Source organism: Xyrauchen texanus, chromosome 32 (assembly GCF_025860055.1).
Source record: "Xyrauchen texanus isolate HMW12.3.18 chromosome 32, RBS_HiC_50CHRs, whole genome shotgun sequence".
NCBI classification, from domain to species: domain Eukaryota; kingdom Metazoa; phylum Chordata; class Actinopteri; order Cypriniformes; family Catostomidae; genus Xyrauchen; species Xyrauchen texanus.
The window spans coordinates 9,494,702-9,517,928 of record NC_068307.1 but is presented as its reverse complement, the minus strand read 5'-3'; the positions used below and the strand labels follow the sequence as shown (position 1 = coordinate 9,517,928).

Genomic DNA, 23,227 nt, shown 5'->3' with positions numbered 1-23,227 from the left:
ATTGTTCTCTCATTGAAGATATTTCGGCGGCCACCCAAGTGATAGACTATTTAGGACTGCCGACGTAGATTTAATGATAATCTCGCAAACAGCTAAAGCAGACATGGGCAAAATACAGCCCACGGGCTGGATCAGGCCCTCCACATGGTTTAATGTGGCCCGCAGCACATTTATCGTAAAAGTGTTTTTATTTTTCATTTGATATTTCAGTTTACTTGCCTTAACGCGTCTCTACAAGCGTTTAACATGCTCAGGGTTGCCAGATAAGAGACGAAGCACCCCCAGTTTGAGATTTATACTTGCGGATTAAATTGGAAATATTCCGCCTAATGTTATACTTATTTTGTGCAATCTGGCAACCATGCACATCTCACTTTCCCCTTAGAACAAACTTAGCGATCTGTAGTGCAATATTCTGGCAAAGGAAAAGTCTTATATGCCCACTCTGTGTCCATTCTTGAGGCTGCTTGTGATGTTTGGTACTACAAATTTTGCAGGAAACCTTCTCAGTGATTAAATTAAATATAAAAGTAGATCTCGGCATCATTGACACACTGAGGGGTAATCATTGACATGCGAGCAAAAGCAAGCCAGAGACGAATATGTAAATGTATTTTTTATTTGCACAATTTAGAAACGTTGAAGTCCCTTCACACCTGTATGTTAATCTAAATCTTGCAGTAATCATTTATCATATTCATGCAGTTGTGTTATTCAGTTGTGTGCTGACCCACATCATGACTCTTTTAGCATGTAAAAGGGTAATGTTTTAGGAAAAAAACAAGTAAACTCGCCCGCTTTGCGACAAACATTAAAAGTTCTATAAATTTCTTTTTTTTAATTATTATTAAAACTGAATAATAAATTAACAAGGAAGTATTCAGTTTTTTTAATTGAATAATTACTTTAGAAAAGTATCTATCTTTGTAGAGCAATATAATACTTTAGGCAATTGCAGAATAGTCTCACTAGTAACAGATACACTTCAGAAAATTGAGTACACAACTATTTCTGGGCTTAAAAGTTACAAAAACCAAATCAATGCAGAACATTGTATCTCAAAAGCAATACAATGTGGCCCCCTATGCACTACTTACAGCCCGATGTAGCCCCTTTACCAAAATAGTAAAAATATTAATAATTACAAACATCACCTTTACAAATCTGTTTCAGGATTTGATATTGTAAAAGAAACTGTTATATTTTTACAAAATGTTATAGTTTCATATGAAATAATCTAAAAGTAGAATCTATTAGACCTAATTTTCTAACAACAGTGGCAGTTTTAGTTAAAGTTTCAAGACGTGTTTCAGCTTGTATTTATTTTTCATAAATACATTAATTTATTATAATTATTACTATTATTTAAGACTAGCACACTGACCTAACCATGGTAATGTTTCCATCTGTGTAATATGTGTATAAATTAGGGCGGTCAAACATTTTTTAATCGGATTAATTACATGGTGTCCCGATTAATCGCATATACAAATATTTGCTGAGAAAGCCCCTCATATAACAATAATTCAATACATAATGATGAAATAATTATACATAGTTATCTTTAAATATAATTTTTTTTATATATATATATATATATATATATATATATATATATATATATATATAAAATAAAAAAATATTCAGTTAATTAAAATGCATTACATTCTTGTGGCAGAAGAGTTAATCATTGATAAAACAATATAAAATTGGCTTTAGAATACAATGTATTGTTTACTACCAGATTATTGATCATAAGTCAATCATTGGCACACAGTTCACAGCAATCCATTTCACAAGTGAATTTGTCAATCAGTTGGAGATTTATTATGAGGGCTTGTTTAAGAACCCATCAATGAACACCTGCGTCAGATATATATATATTTTTTTAAAACAAGCGAGGGGTATACACAGTACACAATACTACAGATATATTTTACAATAATGCCAAGACATTATATTCATTACATAGTGCAATGGTTTTCAATGCTTTGAAGTTGTTGGAGGTACAAAGAGCATTTAAATAACATTCTCCAAAATACTACTGCGTGGGCACATTCCCAAAAAAGGTGAGGGGCAGATTCATCAACAGCAGGGGTGCCCACACTTTTTTGTGTGATGATCTACTTTTAAATGACCAACTCAATAAGATCTACCAACTAAAAAAACACAGTTTCATTTAAAATAAGAAAATGCTTGTTGGGAATACTGCATGTATCCCTACATGGAATTCATCTTCTAATTAATAAAAAAATATACAGTCAGGTCCACAAATACTGGGACATCGACACAATTCTAATCTTTTTGGCTCTATACACCACCACAATGGATTTGAAATGAAACGAACAAGATGTGCTTTAACTGCAGACTTTCAGCTTTAATTTGAGGGTATTTACATCCAAATCAGGTGAACGGTGTAGGAATTACAACAGTTTGTATATGTGCCTCCCACTTTTTAAGGGACCAAAAGTAATGGGACAGATGAACAATCATAACTCAAACTTTCACTTTTTAATACTTGGTTGCAAATCCTTTGCAGTCAATTATAGCCTGAAGTCTGGAACGCATAGACATCACCAGACGCTGGGTTTCATCCCTGGTGATGCTCTGCCAGGCCTCTACTGCAACTGTCTTCAGTTCCTGCTTGTTCTTGGGGCATTTTCCCTTCAGTTTTGTCTTCAGCAAGTGAAATGCATGCTCAATCGGATTCAGATCAGGTGATTGACTTGGCCATTGCATAACACTCCACTTCTTTCCCTTAAAAAACTCTTTGGTTGCTTTCGCAGTATGCTTCGGGTCATTGTCCATCTGTACTGTGAAGCGTCGTCCAATGAGTTCTGAAGCATTTGGCTGAATATGAGCAGATAATATTGCCCGAAACACTTCAGAATTCATCCTGCTGCTTTTGTCAGCAGTCACATCATCAATAAATACAAGAGAACCAGTTCCATTGGCAGCCATACATGCCCACGCCATGACACTACCACCACCATGCTTCACTGATGAGGTGGTATGCTTTGGATCATGAGCAGTTCCTTTCCTTCTCCAAACTCTTCTCTTCCCATCACTCTGGTACAAGTTGATCTTTGTCTCATCTGTCCATAGGATGTTGTTCCAGAACTGTGAAGGCTTTTTTAGATGTTGTTTGGCAAACTCTAATCTGGCCTTCCTGTTTTTGAGGCTCACCAATGGTTTACATCTTGTGGTGAACCCTCTGTATTCACTCTGGTGAAGTCTTCTCTTGATTGTTGACTTTAACACACATACACCTACCTCCTGGAGAGTGTTCTTGATCTGGCCAACTGTTGTGAAGGGTGTTTTCTTCACCAGGGAAAGAATTCTTCGGTCATCCACCGGGTCATTTGGTGTTGCTGAGTTCACCGGTGCGTTCTTTCTTTTTAAGAATGTTCCAAACAGTTGATTTGGCCACACCTAATGTTTTTGCTATCTCTCTGATGGGTTTGTTTTGATTTTTCAGCCTAATGATGGCTTGCTTCACTGATAGTGACATCTCTTTGGATCTCATATTGAGAGTTGACAGCAACAGATCCAAATGCAAATAGCACACTTGAAATGAACTCTGGACCTTTTATCTGCTCCTTGTAAATGGCATAATGAGGGAATAACACACACCTGGCCATGGAATAGCTGAGCAGCCAATTGTCCCATTACTTTTGGTCCCTTAAAAAGTGGGAGGCACATATACAAACTGTTGTAATTCGTACACCGTTCACCTGATTTGGATGTAAATACCCTCAAATTAAAGCTGAAAGTCTGCAGTTAAAGCACATCTTGTTCGTTTCATTTCAAATCCATTGTGGTGGTGTATAGAGCCAAAAAGATTAGAATTGTGTCGATGTCCCAATATTTATAGACCTGACTGTATAATAATGTTCAATTTACATTACATTTTACACTTTTATCCAACGCGACTTACAGAGCACTTATTACAGGGACAATCCCCCGGAGCAACCTGGAGTTAAGTGCCTTGCTCAAGGACACAATGGTGGTGACTGTGGGGTTCGAACCAGCGACCTTCTGATTACCAGATTACCAGTTATGTGCTTTAGACCACTACAGCACCACCACATCATTCAGTTTTAAAACTAAACCCAAAACACCTACAGCACAATAGATTACAATAGCCAGGGCATTTATCTTATTCTGATGACTTGCACTGAATGGAATCAGACAGTTTTGCCTAATCTGGGCAGTAGCATCGCAATTTCGCGCTCTGTTCTCAGAAGTCCTTAGAAGGGGCTTATGTGCAAACCTAGTTGTCATGGCAACTGAATAAACAAAACCTCGCCTGGTCAATATTTACTTGTCAAGTGCAAGTCAGACAGAAATTAAAAGAAGAAAGACATTATATTTATTTGTATTAAAATTTAACGAAAGTACATTTACATTTTGTGCGATCTACCAGCATTGCCTTTGCGATCGACGTATTGGGCACCCCTGATCTACAGCATTACAGAAGGAGCAAAGTGCATCTATTTCAGGGAGCATGTTTCTTAAATAAAGATTGACTGGGTAAAAATGGTGTAACAGTTTAAAGGACACCTCCTTAATCGGTAATTAAATATTTGTGAGGTAAAGACCATACGATAGGGTGACCACCTGGCTATTGCTCTGTTGCAGGTCAGCAAACCTGATTTTGCGGGACAATGCGGGACACGAGGGAGAGGTAACTTACTATTATTGTACTAGGTGAATAAATATTGATTTTAAATTAGATGTATTTTTGCAGTGATGGTAAATATTAATGACGTTGCTGTGAAGGTCACTCAGTTTGGCATAAGGTCTACGATACAAACTAATTTTAACAGCTCAGACCTACTCAATATAAATATAATGAAGTGAAAATTATAATCTAATCGTTAAAAAGCACATTTCCAAATAAGCACATCAATTCCATTATTAAAGACTAGAAAGATTAAATGCCTTCTTAACGGATTTAGTGCATCTTGAATTAAATTGTTTTGTCTGATCTGGCTGCTTCGAGTAGGTCCGTGACCTCGAGTAGGAACGTGTTGGTGACAGGAATGCTCAAAGCCAAAGATATCAGAGCTGTCATGTTTGGGGCACTGAAATGCTTCAGCAGAGCTGTCCGTGAAACTTCGGTGACATACCCTGCACTCTCCTTTTTTAGGGTCACCTGTAACTGGTTTTAACCATGTATATATTTTCTCCAATTCTTTATTATACAAACAAAGACATTTTTTCTTTTCGGGAGCTCCGGATAGACCTATTTTTCTGTTGCAGTTTTTTTCCCCAGTGTTTTCCCGCTCTGGCAAGAAAAAAGGCTGCGCAGCGCATGTTCAGTGTTTTCTTATTAACTTTTTTTTATAGTGATTTTGTATTTAAAGTACGATGAAATAAAATGATGCCGAAATAATAATAAAGATAAAAAATTATACAGACAAAATTGAAATGCGGGACACTGCTTATGACTTGCGGGACGTGGGACAAAGCTTCCTATTGCGGGACAGGTGGTCACCCTACCATACGACCTGCGTCAGACATGCTTGTGTCGCGTCTCGGGTGTGTTGCGTCATAAAAATAGTTCAATAGGTCATAAGTTTAGGTCACTGTGTCAAGTTAAATATAGTTTAATACTCAATCTTTAAACACATATTGAGATCCCTTAGTTCGCATCTGAACCCTTATCTGTGTTGTTTTCTTTACTGTATAAACTGTGTTGCTCACACAGCTGAAATTTCACTTACTGCCCTCTGGAGTATACATGTGGTACTACAAGCATGCGATTAATTGCAATAATTGTTTTAACGCGTTATTTTTTGTATAATTAATTGCGTGTTATTAACGCATTAACTCGACAGCCCTAGAATAAATATGTAATATTAGGTAACAAACAGGATAATAATGGGCTCATATAAGTAAATATGCTCTTCAATTTTTAAAAGGAGGAGAGACAACTTCCTGTAGATTTTGTTGTTGACATCATCAACAAAAATAATGACACTTGATGCATGTCCTTGTACTGGAAAACCATGATCAAACCTATGCAACATAAAAGGAAAAGCAATCCAAAGGATACATTAAATACAGGTTATGTTTAATCTATGGCAGGTCAACACTTGATTTCCAATGTAAAATCTGTCCTGAAGCAAAACCAGTTGAGAACCACTAAGATAAAGGTACAGACAGGAGCAGTCTGAACTCTTTGTCGAGCACCTACAGTATATGTTAACTGTTAATAATCATAGGACATTAATTTAAAAGCTCACACAGCTGATGTTATTTTTCATTTAGTAGTTCATTTAACATGCTATGATAACATGTAAACTAACATGCTTTAGTTATATAACATGTTATTGTTACATAATATTTTTTTATCATGTTTATAATTCTGTTTATTATAATTTTTTAGCTTTCTTTAATTTATTTTCAAAAGGGATTCTTTTTTTTTACACATATGTACCAAGACTGGATGCCGCATCATTCCTAAAAGTGTAACACATACTTCAATAAAATAAATGGTTTCAAGTTTCAATTATAATAAAGTGTTTGCTCAAAAATAAATAAATAAATAAAATAACCCTTCTGTTTTCACTAATAATAGTAATTGTGTAATACCGTATACCGTGATACCGTGAAACCATTATATTTTCTGAGACGGTTATCACACCGTGAAAATCTCATACCGCTGCAACCCTACCACACAATAATCCCATACATGTATGCACAACAATAGTTAGGGAATTTTAGCAGGAAGCAGAGATAAAAATGTATCATACTACTCCAAAAAGGTGTTGCCTTTTTTTTTAAAATCGCCTTTTTACAATCGCTTTTACAATCGCCTGGCATGAACCTATTTTACCACCTTCCAGGGAATTAGGTCAGACTGTTCCTCTAACGATGTCCCTCTAACGATTCCTGTCTACGCTTTCATATGGTGCTTGACATTATGCAATGAATACACCCTCATCACATGATAATCACGATCAGTATATTTTTATTAAATTAATGAATTAAAATTAAAATTGTCAATACATTTATTTTAACAGTTATTTACATTTAAATAAATTAATGTAATTTATTCAGAGTGATGGGATGCTCCAGACGCAAGCTGCAATCAGATGCCCTTCACGTCTTTCTATGGAAGGAGCATGCACAAATCTGCAGTCCAAATAGTTGATATATATCCATATCAGGGCTGGGTGACATGATGATATTATACTATATTGTGGCAACGATATTAAGTATCAGTCGAGATTTTGACATATCATGTATATCGCGATATGTAAATAGACATGTGCATGGAGTGGGCTTATCTGGGCAGGGCTTCACGTGAGACTTGGACAGGTGTTTTCTGACATTGGCGCCCAAGCAAATTCAATGGCATTCATCTTGTGATCGGCACTTTAAAAGCACTAAATATGCATCTTACACACATATTTAGCATTTGTGTTACATGGTGCTCGGCGCACGCTATCTCTGGATCTCGCACAAGTCTAGAAGGCTTCCAAATATTTGTGCTCCACAGACAGGAGAGCGCAGAGTAGGACAATTCATGCTACTCAATCAGATATCTTTTTCTGAAGAGCAGTCCTTGGACGTCCCAGTGCGGCAAAAAAAGCAGCATCTCGTTCCGCTTTTTTTCAGGGAAATGGAAGTGCAGCGTAGTTCTAGAAGGAAGACTAGCAGCTGTACATCATCACTTCATTAGCGGGGTAATTCCTAGCCAATCGTATGTAAGCCACTGCTTTATAAGTCTGCTCACAACCTATCACATTGCTGTTTCGGTGCGCTAAAACACAGGCAACTAGACGTGCGTCAACGTCATTCGCATCAATATCAAAAGCCAGTATTTCATGTCAACAGCACATTCACTCTCATAGTATGGCAGGCAATCGCGTAATCTCATGAGGGCAACCCGGTCAAGGTTCATTCACTTGTCATTCACAGTCTGCATGCCCGAGCGTTCCCCATCGGGGAATTAAGATAATTATTCAGGCATATCATCATGTACAGTCAACGTTATCATATGGGCTCTCATTCCTTCATTCAGTAAGATTCCCCCATTTTGCGGCCGCCTTCGCTCAAATCACGTAGCGCGTTCCAATCCAATTCATCTTCCCTATGCCCTACTCACTAGGAAGACTGAGCCCACGATGTGAGCATTCCGAGAGAGCACGACATCCCAGTTTCACCCGTCGATGTGCACCCCCGCCCTTCCCTATGAGGTGCCCCTAGGGACATTATTCAGAATTACCATGCACATACACATATGAAACTAAATTCATTCACATACTATACTGAAATGCTCACACACACAAACTGAAACGCGCTCACACACACAACTGAAATTATTACGCTCACACACACAAGTGAAAAGCTCTCACACACGCAACTGAAACGCTCTCACACACACAACTGAAATTATTACGCTCTCACACACACAAGTGAAAAGCTCTCACACACGCAACTGAAACGCTCTCACACACACAACTGAAACGCTCTCACACACACACACAACTGAAACGCTCTCACACACACAACTGAAATGCTCTCACACACACAACTGAAACGCTCTCACACACACACACAACTGAAACGCTCTCACACACACAACTGAAACGCTCTCACACACACAACTGAAACGCTCTCACACACACACACAACTGAAACGCTCTCACACACACAACTGAAATGCTCTCACACACACAAGTGAAACGCGCTCTCACACACACAACTGAAATGCGCTCACACACACAAGTGAAATGCGCTCACACACACAACTGAAATGCGCTCACACACACAACTGAAACGCTCTCACACACACAACTGAAATGCGCTCACACACACAACTGAAATGCGCTCACACACGCAACTGAAACGCGCTCTCACACACACAAGTGAAATGCTCTCATACATACAACTAAAATGATTACACTCTCACACACACAGCTGAAAAGCATTTCAGTATGTTGTATGAAAGCATTTCAGTATGTTGTATGAAAGCATTTCAGTATGTTGTATGAAAGCATTTCAGTATGTGTGTATGAGAGCATTTCAGTTGTGTGTGTGAGAGCATTTCAGTTGTGTGTGTGAGAGCATTTCAGTTGATGTGTGAGAGCATTTCAGTGGAAACGGAAGCACATTTCAGTTGAAACGGAAGGTGGTTAAAGTACCCACTCCACTCCAGTTGGTGGCAGTAGTGTATGGCGTTTAATTTTGGACAAAACAGCGCAAGCGCAAAAACACAGCGCGCAAGTGAATTTCAACAGTGTGAGCACCATGACACAGCTCGCACGTAAAATTTAAACATGCAGAACTTGCAAATCACAAACTCGAGCACAAAAATATGATTGTGCACACAAATTAACAAGTCCCACACACGCGAGAGTTTTTTCTGCACGCGCGCAGAACTGTACACACGCGCAAGTTCTTTTCTGCACACGCACGAGTTCCATACAATGGGAAGCCAATCAAAGCAAAAGTGGGACGAGACAGCGGGGGTTTACAGAGCTCGCACCGCGCTGACATGTCATCTGCGCGGTTCAATGGTCCGAGCCGCACGGCCAGTTCGTCAGCGCAGCGCGGACGTGTTTCCTAGCGACACCCAATGGGCAGCGCGGCGCGAACAATCCTCAACAGCGCTGCGCTGACCAATTTAAACAGCGCAGCGCAAACCATACATGCAAATTAATGTACAATAAAGAAACCCCTCCTTCCTTACCAAAAATTGGTTCTCTGCTGAAATTTAGCAGTTTTTCCCTACAGAAGACAAAGAAGAAGAAAGACAACATGAAAATGCATACATTTCTTATGTTTATTATCTTTAATAGTGTTAGTAAAGAGTAGTGTTGTGATATATATATCTAATGTTTTAGAATGACCTTAGCAGAAGGTTGGCGTGCTCCTCAAGACGACTACGATATTGAAAGTCATTGAAGTTTCTGCTTTGTACAGCTCTTTCCGTAGCCTCTATACATATGTGCAGTTCTTCAAAGTAGGGTATCGACGCACAACACTACTCTTTACTAACACTATTAAACATAAGAAATGTATGCATTTTCATGTTGTCTTTCTTCTTCTTTGTCTTCTGTAGGGAAAAACTGCTAAATTTCAGCAGAGAACCAATTTTTGGTAAGGAAGGAGGGGTTTCTTTATTGTACATTAATTTGCATGTAAGGTTTGCGCTGCGCTGTTTAAATTGGTCAGCGCAGCGCTGTTGAGGATTGTTCGCGCGCGCTGCCCATTGGGTGTCGCTAGGAAACACGTCCGCGCTGCGCTGACGAACTGGCCGCTGGCTCGGACCATTGAACCGCGCAGATGACATGTCAGCGCGGTGCGAGCTCTGTAAACCCCGCTGTCTCGTCCCACTTTTGCTTTGTTTGGCTTCCCATTGTATGGAACTCGTGCGTGTGCAGAAAAGAACTCACGCGTGTGTACAGTTCTGCGCGCGTGCAGAAAAAACTCTCGCGTGTGTGGGACTTGTTAATTTGTGTGCACAATCATATTTTTGTGCTCGAGTTTGTGATTTGCAAGTTCTGCATGTTTAAATTTTACGTGCGAGCTGTGTCATGGTGCTCACACTGTTGAAATTCACTTGCGCGCTGTGTTTTTGCGCTTGCGCTGTTTTGTCCAAAATTAAACGCCATACACTACTGCCACCAACTGGAGTGGAGTGGGTACTTTAACCACCTTCCGTTTCAACTGAAATGTGCTTCCGTTTCCACTGAAATGCTCTCACACACAACTGAAATGCTCTCACACACACAACTGAAATGCTCTCACACACACAACTGAAATGCTCTCACACACACAACTGAAATGCTTGCATACAACATACTGAAATGCTTGCATACAACATACTGAAATGCTTTCATACAACATACTGAAATGCTTTTCAGCTGTGTGTGTGAGAGTGTAATCATTTTAGTTGTATGTATGAGAGCATTTCACTTGTGCGTGTGAGAGCGCGTTTCAGTTGCGTGTGTGAGCGCATTTCACTTGTGTGTGTGAGAGCGCGTTTCAGTTGCGTGTGTGAGCGCATTTCACTTGTGTGTGTGAGAGCGCGTTTCACTTGTGTGTGTGAGCGCATTTCAGTTGTGTGTGTGAGAGCGCGTTTCAGTTGTGTGTGTGAGCGCATTTCAGTTGTGTGTGTGAGAGCGCGTTTCAATTGTGTGTGAGAGCGCGTTTCAGTTGTGTGTGTGAGCGCGTTTCAGTTGTGTGTGTGAGCGCATTTCAGTTGTGTGTGTGAGGCGCATTTCAGTTGTGTGTGTGAGAGCGCGTTTCAGTTGTGTGTGTGAGCACGTTTCAGTTGTGTGTGTGAGCGCATTTCACTTGTGTGTGTGAGAGCGCGTTTCAGTTGTGTGTGTGAGCGCATTTCAGTTGTGTGTGTGAGAGCGTGTTTCACTTGTGTGTGTGAGAGCGTTTCAGTTGTGTGTGTGAGAGCGTTTCAGTTGTGTGTGTGTGTGAGAGCGTTTCAGTTGTGTGTGTGAGAGCGTTTCAGTTGCGTGTGTGAGAGCTTTTCACTTGTGTGTGTGAGAGCGTAATAATTTCAGTTGTGTGTGTGAGAGCGTTTCAGTTGCGTGTGTGAGAGCTTTTCACTTGTGTGTGTGAGCGTAATAATTTCAGTTGTGTGTGTGAGAGCGCGTTTCACTTGTGTGTGTGAGAGCATTTCAGTTGTGTGTGTGAGAGCGTTTCAGTTGTGTGTGTGTGTGAGAGCGTTTCAGTTGTGTGTGTGAGCGCGTTTCAGTTGGGTGTGTGAGAGCTTTTCACTTGTGTGAGAGCTTTTCACTTGTGTGTGTGTGAGCATTTCAGTATAGTATGTGAATGAATTTAGTTTCATATGTGTATGTGCATGGTAATTCTGAATAATGTCCCTAGGGGCACCTCATACTTCCCGAGCACAAACCATGCAAATTACATACCCAACTTAAATGGCTGCATCTTCTGGCTCCCCTGGAGTATGGACACAGTTGTAGTACCTTTTGAAAGAAGACACTTTGGACTTCACTTCTCAAGTTTCAGAATTAATATATGTTGTTATTTTAAAGCAAAAAACTACAATCTGAAAAAAAAGTTTTGGACTTTGAGATGGGCTCATTCTGTTTAGAAGACTTCATATATAAGATAATATACAGTTTTACAACAGGAATGCTGCTCAGATTGCATAGTCTGTCGAAGAACGACGAAGTGCAATTCTTCCAGACGAGATCTCATGTAAACATGGAGAACATATCAAGATTTATAATTACGTACAAAAGTGCTACTGGACGTTATAGAATGAACTCTGTCACGGACAATTGACCCAAGCAGGCTGAACTAGATTCATCTGGCGATCGCTATTTCATAATAAGGTATGAAGTCCCGTTTTTGATATTGCATGTTGTCATCCGCACTTCCGGCACAAATAAACAAATTGCTGTTTGTGGAGGACTGCTATCATGCTACAGAGATCGGATATCAACGTCGAACACTTAGACCTTCGAAAAGACATATAATCTGTTATTATTAATCGCATATCCATGCATGCATATATTAGAATGCAAATATATTAAACGTAAGCAGAGTGACTTCACTCCAGAGAGCAAACAAATACGTATCAACGGGTTAACCCTCTGGGGTCTGAGGGTGTTTTGGGCCCTGGAGAAGTTTTGACATGCCTTGACATTTGTGCTTTTTTCAGTTGCTTAAAAACATACTAATGGCTAAAGTCTGATAACACTGTATTCAGCACAAACTGGGCTACAATAATATGTGAGCAACATGTATGTACAGGTTTGTATTTTTGAGAAAATAATGTTTATGCATGGTTTTTGAAAAAACTACAATTTTAAGTCACTGAAATAAGGCCATATAACACATACTAAACATACTAAACATTTGACTTTTGAGAACTGGATCTTGTAGCCTAGAGTTTTGCTACAAAATGATGTGAAAATCATCCTGATCACTCATTCATACAAAACAATATAGTCATTTAACTTTTGTGTGACAATTTTAGAGCTGAATGGTAATATGCGAGGAGGCGTGAACGATCATGAATATTGATGATATTCACACCTGAGGACACAAAGACCACTCCTCTGGGCCTATCAATGAGGAATGTGACAGAGAGAGAATTAATGTGAGGAGACTTAATGATCAAAATCAAGTTTTAAGTTAAAAGAAGTAATCTGACTATATATTTTCTTTACATAAAGACTTTACTTAATTTTAGACCTACACTACCATTAAAAGAAGTCTCTTCTGCTCACCAAGACTGCATTTATTTGATCCAAAATACATATGATAATATGCTGATTTTCTAATATGGGCATATTTAAAGTGCATTTTAACCTGAACAGATATTTGCAACCACAAGCTTTGTTGATGATAACGAGTCAGCATAAACACATTAAAATATAATCTAACATTCATATTATTTTTATATCATATTACATATCATATTTATATCATACAGCATACAATGTAAATAACAACATTTACATGTAACTAAAACTTGCCTATTAGGACATGTCAATACTTTGAATGTCAAATGTCAAACTTTGAATCCTGTCTGGAAACAGTCCCACTAGTAAAATATGTACATGTTTATATAAAATAGCATGTCAGCTAATGAAAACTAAATTACTTACTCATTTGAAATTGTATCCTCTGCTGGAACAAATCTCTCTTCAAAATACAAATGTCCACCTCTTCGTCTGAGAAAAATGTTAACTCTTCCTTAATAGCCAAGAGTTTGATCGCCTGTGTATCGTTACAAGCACGCAGAAAAGTTTAGTTGTGTTTGTTTACATCAAATCTCGCAGTCGGGGGCGTGTACTTTTCCCTTGATCGCCTCAGCACATTAGCGTATGAATGGCGCGCTCTGCTGGTGGGTGGGATCACATTACAGATAATGAGATGGACCGGTAAAAACTGTACATCGCTTTGTTTCAAACAGATTGCATTGCAGGAGAATATTTGTTTTAAATTTGAATTGTTTTATTTAAAAGTAGACATTTTAAGCTTTCTTTACACATATGTTTCATGTTTGTGTGAGAAGAATTCGCAGAGTTTAAGTAAATTTTAGTGACGTGTTTCTGAAATATGATCGTGAACACAGAGACTGCTGAAAGCTTACCCTTTTTATTTTATTTATTTAAAAAAAAACACAAGGTTTTGATGTTAATATGAGTGTACACAAAAAAAGAAGACCCTTTATAGTTTATAATCATGTATTGATTGTATTTATATGACCATAAATGACGGAGTATTTTAAGTCTATGTTACTGCTATGTGAAAAAAAAACAGCAAAACGCGCCGGCGCGTTTGCCGACCCCAGAGGGTTAATATAGCCTTCACAAAGCCTTGTGAAAGAATTTACTTCATTCAGTACAACATTCGATGAGTTCCCAGAGCGCCTCCAAGGGCGCGCATTTACGCGATCCATAAAACGCAGCATTTTCTTACTCCAGACGTACTTCCATGTTCTCATCGCTAGCACCACTGTTGCGGCGCGCCTCTGACACCTAGCGGTAGGCTCCGCACCGCTTCCCCTATTCATCAGATTATCTACATATACAGCGGGTAATTCCCATCTCATGGCATACTTCCATTTTATTATCATTCAGGCATCATCAAAGAGCAGAAATTCGTTGGCATGTCTTCACAAATCATTCACTCATCGTGGTCAGACCACTACAGCAACAACTAATCAGAACCAATATGATCGACAGCGTAAATGCCGGCCATACATGTTTAGGCGTGCGTGTATCTGGTCTCCGAAATATGTCAGAGACAATGGTAACATGGCACATCAGCCGTCGAATCAGCTATCAAGCACATTCGGAAGGAGATTTGCAAATATTCACAAAATATTAAATGTGATACTGCATCTTCAGGTCGTAAGGGTGGGACATGAACAGCTGGAACTGATCCATGCTTGAGAATCGCATTCTTGAAGATCCCGATTCATATCAACACACATTCACAAAGCAGTCTCATGCATGATGACTTGCACAAACATGCACACATTCTTGTATGTTTTGGGGCACACCACCTTCAAAAACTAAACTGTCCACTGCATCTTCAGGGCTATATGCCGGGAGTACATGAAGACTCTCATGTTCCTTTTATAGCCAACAACTAAACTCTCATGAAGCTGAGACATTATTCTTCTCACCGTATTTGCTCCAGCTCGAGGAATAAGAGGGGAGAGAGGGAGAGCGAGAGAGAGGAGAAAAAAAAACAAAAAAAACACAACGAGCCACGTCTCCAGAATTCTAGACATCACACACATTCTCTAACCATGCAAGCTTCCCCCCTAAAAAACATGACAGGATCAGGTCTATTTTCACGTCATTCCCTGGTCAGTTTGGGTCTCCTAACGCAATCTCCAGCCCCATCAGGCCACCTCAATTTTGCCATGCTTATCATTCCTCAAGGTCACTTAAGGAAAACCTTTTTTCCGCCTCCTCATACTCATTCCATAGACAGCCTCTCCTACCCACCAATCAATGATGGCTGGTGAGAATTTCTGGACGACACGCCCCTATTTCTCGGACATGGCTCCATCCATAGGATTCAGGGGTTGCCGTCTAGGACCATGGTTCACAGGGGAATGGCCAGAATTATACTTTCTTCAATATAGCTTCCTACGCTCCAGACGCTCTCTTCGTAAGTAATCCCATTGCTAGATATTTCATAATTGAATGTATTTAACAAATGTTCTCGATCTAAAATCCCAGTCTCGATGCGGCTCAGCGGAGGGAAGAAAGAAATGACACCGAGACCCAAGCTTCAAATCCTTCCTTGCCATTCGTACAGCACTTCATCATACGGTCCAGCAAACAACCTTCCCCTCTACCCTCCAATGAAATGGTTCTTTACACTATATGGGGTAAAATATATGTTTGAGTTCAGAAATAGGAAATGCATTCGCAGAACCACTGCAGCCTCATTCCGCAATGACACAGCAAGCTACATCTACAAAAGACGTTTAAAATAGGCCTTTCTTATTCCACACCCATCATCACGGCCAGCGTCATATGGGTTCCCTCCAGAAACTCAAACGCATCGTAGTCATGCGACAATTCCGCAGTCGTTACTACAATCAATAAAGTCTGGCCCTCCTCGAACCATCATGTCCCCTATGAGACGTCTGACATGGCAGAGCATTTCCTGTAACTTCATCATCCCAGCCAGACGCATTCCCGGGTTTTCAACGTAGTCTCTGACCCCCTCCCTCGCTTCGCAGGAGTTCCACAGACCAGCTCGACGGGCACCCTTCGAGGTATACTGGAATCTACTATGAAGATGCTCGGCCGCAGCTCTCCCCAAATCGTACCTGAAATAGTAAACTTGACCCAAATCATCAAACAAGCTCAACTCCCCATCAGCCATAAGTTCTCATGCATATCTGGTGGTGGTTGGTGGCTCTTCCCCAGCTCATCCTTACCTACACAATTATTCAATTCAAGCAAGCTCACCGTTCGCAAGGACAGCACATAACTATGCCCCCCCCCCCTCGCCGGGCTCCCATAATCTCAAGCACTGTTCCGTCGCATATGGATTGCTCAAACCAGCCGCCCTCGCCAGAAACTCGCACCATAACGAGATGCCGTTCAACAAGGTATGGCACGACAACATCGCCATTATAGTATGGCGTTATGTATGCGTTCACTCTGGCAAAGATAACCATCAAACAACTTTCCCTCGTCGGACGTACACCCCCCCATCCCCAGGGCGGGGTGTATCTTGCGTCCCGCGTGGTCATCCCCGCCTTCCTTGCCCTGGGAAACGACAGGAGGGGAAGACAACAACAACAACAACAAAAAAAAAAACAGGCGAGGGAAAAGGCCAACACGGTGCGACAGAGAGAGAAAGAGAGAGAGAGAGGAGAGAGAGAAAAAGCTCACTCACCGGTTCTCTGATGTACCGTCGCGTGGTCCTCGAACACTCCTCCACACTCAGGCAGACAACAGCCGCTCCAACCCCGGGCGAACCAGAGTCAAACCTTCGACCCCCAGCGGGCAGAACGCCCCTCCGCTTTTCTGGCAGCAAATGGGGACACTCCTCCTCCCCTGGAGCGGCCCTACCGCTCCGGGCAGTCGGGGCGTTTCTTCCCTCCTCCCCTCGCGGACGGCGGTCTCCCTCGACCCCTCCGCGTCTCTGGGGACGGCAGGACATTCCTCCGCCCCCGGCAGCGGCTCCCTCGCTCCAGGCGGTCGGGGTATCCAGTCCCCACTTGCCCCGCGGACGATGGCCGTTCCCCTCATCCGGGCGGTCGGGCTACTCCGTCACCCGGCAGATGGCAGCGGCGCTCCCCAGGGTGGACGGCAGTGTCAAGGACTCTGCGACGGGCATCCCTCCTCCTTCCCGGGCTTCGGCACCAATGTAACACAGTTAAAAGATGGGCAAGGAGGAGGCGAGAACCGGCTTGTCAATATAAATAATAATTTAATGAGAACTTAAACCAAAAGCGCAAACATAAACACACACATGACGGCCCGTAATTCTCTCTCTCGAACCATCGTCACCGGCCGCCTTTATCCCTCATGCGCCTCATCAGGCCGATTGGGGACCAGGCGCGCGATATACCGACCCGCCCCCGCCCACCTCCGCTCCACAGTCGTCCTTCAACAAAGATACTGCACAGCAACGCCGGCGAACGTAGGGCCGCATTCCACACTGCTCGCCTTAGGTAGATTCTGCACAACCAGGGGCCTCAACGGAGAGCCCAAAAACACACAAAAAAATTAATTAAAAAAATTATTACAAAAAAACTTCCCATTGCAAAGGCTTCACACAACCATACCAGAGATATCAGAAATGTCATGTCAATTCTGATGCTCATATCTCTATTTTTCTTCTCCAGAATGAACGCCCAACACAAGACCCGGTTCGTACCAAACAGGATCATCTCTTTTGGGGGTAGTATACTACTTTCTCTCTTTTTGGGGGTAGGCTCCTCGCCCCTGCCTCCTATCTCCGGCAGGATATGACTGTTCCAGGCACAACTCCCTCGGACCGCCGGACGGGGCCTACGCCAAAGAGAGAGACATTACTTTCTGTTTTACATCTATCAAATAAATGGCATCTTAAACTTCACTCAAGCCTGCGTGTCTTCCCGATAGAACAAGGGTTACACATGTAACCCGAGACGTTCCCTTTACAAAAAGCTTCACTATGATGCTGCGCTTTGCTAAGCGCTTTTGGGAACGCAATACCCACGCCGCCGCACTGGGGCTGTCTGGACCCCTATGGTTGTGAAGTGTGCTCACAAGAACACAAGAGGTCTCAGAAATTAGCTTGAGATGTCGACTCCAGGACGTAAGAGCCCGGAGTAGCGTGAACATCCAAACTATAAAATCTGATGAATGTGTGCGGAGAGGACCAGCCTGCCGCATCACAAACCTGCTGCAGAGGGACCCCTCTAGCCAAGGCTTTAGAGGAGGCGACCCCTCTGGTGGAGTGAGCCCTGACACCTACTGGCGAAGCTTGGCCGCGCGCCTAATAGGCCAGGGCAATAGCATCCATCACCCAATGTGACATAGTCTGCTTGGTAGGGGCCGCCCTCCTGTTGCAGCCCCCATAGCAGACAAATAATTGCCCTGACTTACGCCACTGGCTAGTGCGGTGGACATAAGTCTGAAGGGCAGGGACTGGGCAGAGTCCGTGAAGCCTTTCCTGCTCTGGCGTTAAAAACGGCGGGGAGCAGAAGGCTTCCAGAGTGACAGGATGTATTGTCGAAAAAGGCACCTTAGGAAGGTAGTCAGGATGAGGATGCAGATTAGCTTTGAATATTCCTGGGGCAAATTCTAAACAGGCCGGCACAACAGACAGAGCCTGTAGATCCCCAATCCTCTAAAGAGAGGTAATCGCCATAAGAAAGACCATCTTGAGAGTCAGAAGTCTGTCAGACGCTGACTCTAGATGTTCAAAGGGGGTCTCAACCAGACCCTCCAGGACTATTGCTAAGTCCCATGAAGAAGTTCTGATCCTAACAGGAGGCCTCAGTCGCATGGCTCCACTAATGAAGCAAGCGAGAAGAGGATGCCTCCCCAAATGCACCCCGTCCATCAAGGCGTGGCAAGCCGAAATGGTGGCCACATAAACACTGAGAGTAGCGGGGCATATGCCTGCTGACAGTTTTTCCTGCAGAAAGTCCAGAACTGAAACAATTTGGCAGTTAACTGGATCTGCACCATGTGAACTGCACCACTTTTCGAAGACACCCCATTTATTGGTGTAGATTCTTCTGGTAGAGGGAGCCCTAGCACTAAGCATGGTCTCGATAACCTCAGGTGACAGCCCTGTGTCCCTCAGTTGGTACCCTACAGGGGCCAAACATGAAGTTTCCACAATTTGGGCCGGGGATGAAATAAGGTGCCCTGAGACAGAGACGAGCCTGTCCCCAGTCTTTACGAGGGGGAGCACGACATGCCATGCTCTGCCTAGCACAGTCGGGGCGGGACTGGGTGGCTGACGGCCCCGCCCTCCAGAGTGCGGCGAGGAAAAAAAACTGCCCGAAGGCTTTCTCGTGGCTTTTCGCATCCTGGAATCTGGAGATAACCATATTCATGGCGTCTCCAAAGAGACCGGAAGGCGAAACCGGGGCATCAAGTGGGAAAACTCTGTCCTTATCCTTGATGCCCGAAAGGTTAAACCATAAATGCCTCTCAGTGCTGAATAATGCGGACATAGACCGACCAATGGCACGGGCTGTCTGCTTGGTCGCACGGAGAGATACATCTGTGGCCCGACGGAGTTCAGAAAGGCTTCTTCGTCGAGCGTTGCACCCGCACTCAGGTCTTTCAGTAGGTCAGCCTGGTACGCCTGTAACACGGCCATGGTGTGCAGCGCAGCACCAGCCTGACCTGCCGCTTGATAAGCCCTCCCCACTAGCATGGAGGTAGTCCTGCATGGCTTAGTGGGGAGAGCGGGTTTCTTGAGTGATGATGCCGAACCCGGTGAGAGATAGCCCGCAAGCGTCTCTTCGACTGGCGGCATCATTGAATACCCCCGTGTCTCAGCACCCACGATAGTCGAGTATAAAGACGTGGAGGGTACGTGAACACGGGAAGTATATGGGTTCCTCCATGATTGAGAAAGCTCGTCATGGATGTCATCAAAGAAAGGAAGGGACTAATATAGCGTTCCCTTTTTTTTCTCTTTTTTTTATTATTATTAAATTTATTTTTTTTTGGCCACCAGACAGAAATCTGTCTTACAGTTTGGAGCGTTTGGGGGGGAGGGGGCTCTTGTACGCGTGGCCAGTCTAGCTGTAGTCTGGCCACAGCCCGAGTAACCACCTCGAGTAATTTCTCAGCCACTTTATTATTATGCGTGAAATGTACAGAGGTTCAGCGCCCCCCTCGTGAAATGAAGAGGCGCGCTTCAGGCGCGCTTCAGCTTACGAGAAGGATCAGCTGGATCTGGGGAGAGAGCGAGCGATAGGGACGGGCCCGTCTCTCGCTCCTCAGCCAGATATATGCGAGAGCCCCACGATGAAAGAGTGGGTGCTGACTCCAGGAATTATGCGAGGCGAACGCGAAGCATTTCGCCCGAAAGTAGGTTGCAATGCGCGCACTCGCCCTGCCCCAACGCGAGAGCAGCATGCTCTTCCCCCAAACAAACAAAACAAAATTGATGCGTGTCCCTGACAGTCATAGAATGTTGACAGGGAAACACGCATCGTTTGCTTTGCTTCTCCGACCTTTTTCCACCTTTTTCTTTTCTATTTATATATATATATATATATATATATATATATATATATATATATATATATATATATATATGCACTGCCTAACAAATTCTAAATCCGAGCAGAGGAAAGAAAGTTTCTGACAGGCTTGTGAGACACACAGTACAGTATGATCTGAAGAAAACGGATCTGACGACACGCTGGTGACGCGTCTATTTATAGCCTGGCCACAGGTGGATCTAATGATCTCACCAGCCGAGGTTATAAATTCTGGTCAATGTTCGTTGACGTGTTACACACATATTCACAGCTGGTCACAATGCAGGATTGTTCCCAAAAGCGCTTAGCAAAGCGCAGCATCTCGTTCTGCTTTTTCAGGGAAAAAGGGTTACAAATGTAGCCTGAGACGTTTGTCCAGTTCCAAATAAAGAGAAAATTATACAAGCAGTATTGTAGAAATTGTTTTCATTTATAAAGTAGCCTATTTAATTCACTGATTGGAGTTTCGAAAAATAGGCATGGCAATCTGGTTATTTCATAAACCAATTTTTATTGATTTTCCAGAACAGTCTGTCAATAGATTACACATTTTAATAAAATGAATTACATGATTTGCCGATTAATTAATCAAATTAATTGCATATCAGTATTTGCACAGAAAAGCCTAAGAAAACAAAAAATTATGAAATGTATAATTATTAAATAATTATAATTATATTTAAATAATAATAAATATATATAATAAATACAATTATTCACATTATTGTGACAGATGAGTAAAGCATTGATTTGACAGCACAGAGAGTAGCTTTAGAAGAAGATCAAATTGTTTGTTTTATTTCCATTTAACTTAAGCCCATGTAAGACACACTATTGGAGTGTGTAGCTTAGGTTACGTTGCGTCATAAACACATAGTTTTTAGGACATTGTGTCAAATTAAATGTAGTTTGAAACTTATAAACTTAAAAACATATCTCAAAACCCCTGCTTTATGAGTTGTGCTCCATCCAGCTGTGTTTGAATGCAACAAATCCTCCTCATCTTGTGAGGTCTGCTGTTAGTAGTGTGGTTTGTTGTCTACTACAGTTTATCTTTATTACATTCCGGAGGCATGATTAATTGCATTAATTAAAAAAAAATAATATATATATATATATATATATATATATATATATATATATATATATAATAATTAATCACACTGAATTAATGTGTTAAATTGACAGTCCTAATTTAAAGGTCAAGGGTATAATTTCTGCACCACTAAAACTGCCAAAGTCCATGAACCATTTCCAGTTCAGTTCACACATCACTATCAGCAACTAGGGGTTGTAATCAGGAGAGATCTACTGATACGATATTATAACTATTTCTGGGTCATAATATGATAATATTGGCATTCTTTATGTTGCATATAGCTGTTGTACTTTTTAATAATTTATATCCCTCTAAATTGTGAGGAAATCACTCGCATATGTGAGTAAATTTCACACTATGCGACCAAAAAACATCTGTTATTAGCCACTGGAAAGCAAATATTAACATTTCACTCGCCAGTGATAGAGTTGTATAGTGTCGAAGCACCAAGGACCTTTTACTGAATAAAAAGCAGTTGATTAAGAAGCTGGATTCAGCCTCGTCTTTCCCTGCATGCTGTCTCATGAGCATGCAGGATAAAGCACTCGTGTCTCATTCAGTTGAACTCCAAGCATCTCAGGGAACCGCACTGCAGACAATACAAGAGCAGCTCTCTTGAGAGCGTGTGAAGATGAACCACTTCTCAAGCACTCTGATGTGCATGCCGTCTACAGAGGCTTGCGCCAAACTCCCGCGAAAATATCAACAAGGTATAAACGTATTAATTTTGTGAACGCAAAGCGCTCCAGTTTCACTTAACGGCCATGTAATGGCAAATGTCCGTGGTCATTGTGGGTTTATTCACGCAGTGTTAAAACACGCAGTGAGACAGAGGAGATGCCCAGCTCTATTTCTGTGGAGATGATAAAATGCACGAAACAGAATCTCAAAGTTTTCCTTCATGATAAATAAGGGCTTGTGAGTTAAACAGAGAGCCTTAAAATAATGTGTGAAAGTAAAGAATTTAAGGCAAAAATCATATAAATTGATAGAATGTGAAATTTTAAATTTTTTTAAAAGCTAAAATGTGATTAAAATCATAAAGCAAAATCTAAAAAAGAAATTACAATATACTATATTGCGTAAATATATATGAAGTGGACATCTGTGTTTTACACATCAAGTGCTAAATTCCTGCTGTACTTAATAGTAGAGCCACAGAAGTGGTGTAGCACATACACACGTCCATGTCATGAAAAAAATGTAAATAAGAAGAATGGAGAAAATAGCATACATTGGTTGAATGTAATTATCATTGCACAAAAGCCCTTGCAGTCTAGCTGTATGGAGGATCTGTACAGACATCCTTACAAATTAAAGTAAATTAAATTATGGATGCATTTTGGTCAAATACAAATAATTTGTATTGATTGACCTAATGCTGCAGTACATTTGCAGTGGTCAATCTCTTTTTCCAA

The 23,227-nt window shown here is 41.6% G+C and overlaps 1 protein-coding gene across 5 annotated transcripts in view; it reads right to left on the bottom strand.

The window, feature by feature from the left end:
* The window catches only part of LOC127625642 (plasma membrane calcium-transporting ATPase 3-like), a 177,312-nt gene that overhangs the window by 43,643 nt on the left and 110,442 nt on the right, over nt 1–23,227 (bottom strand). The window lies entirely within an intron of this gene.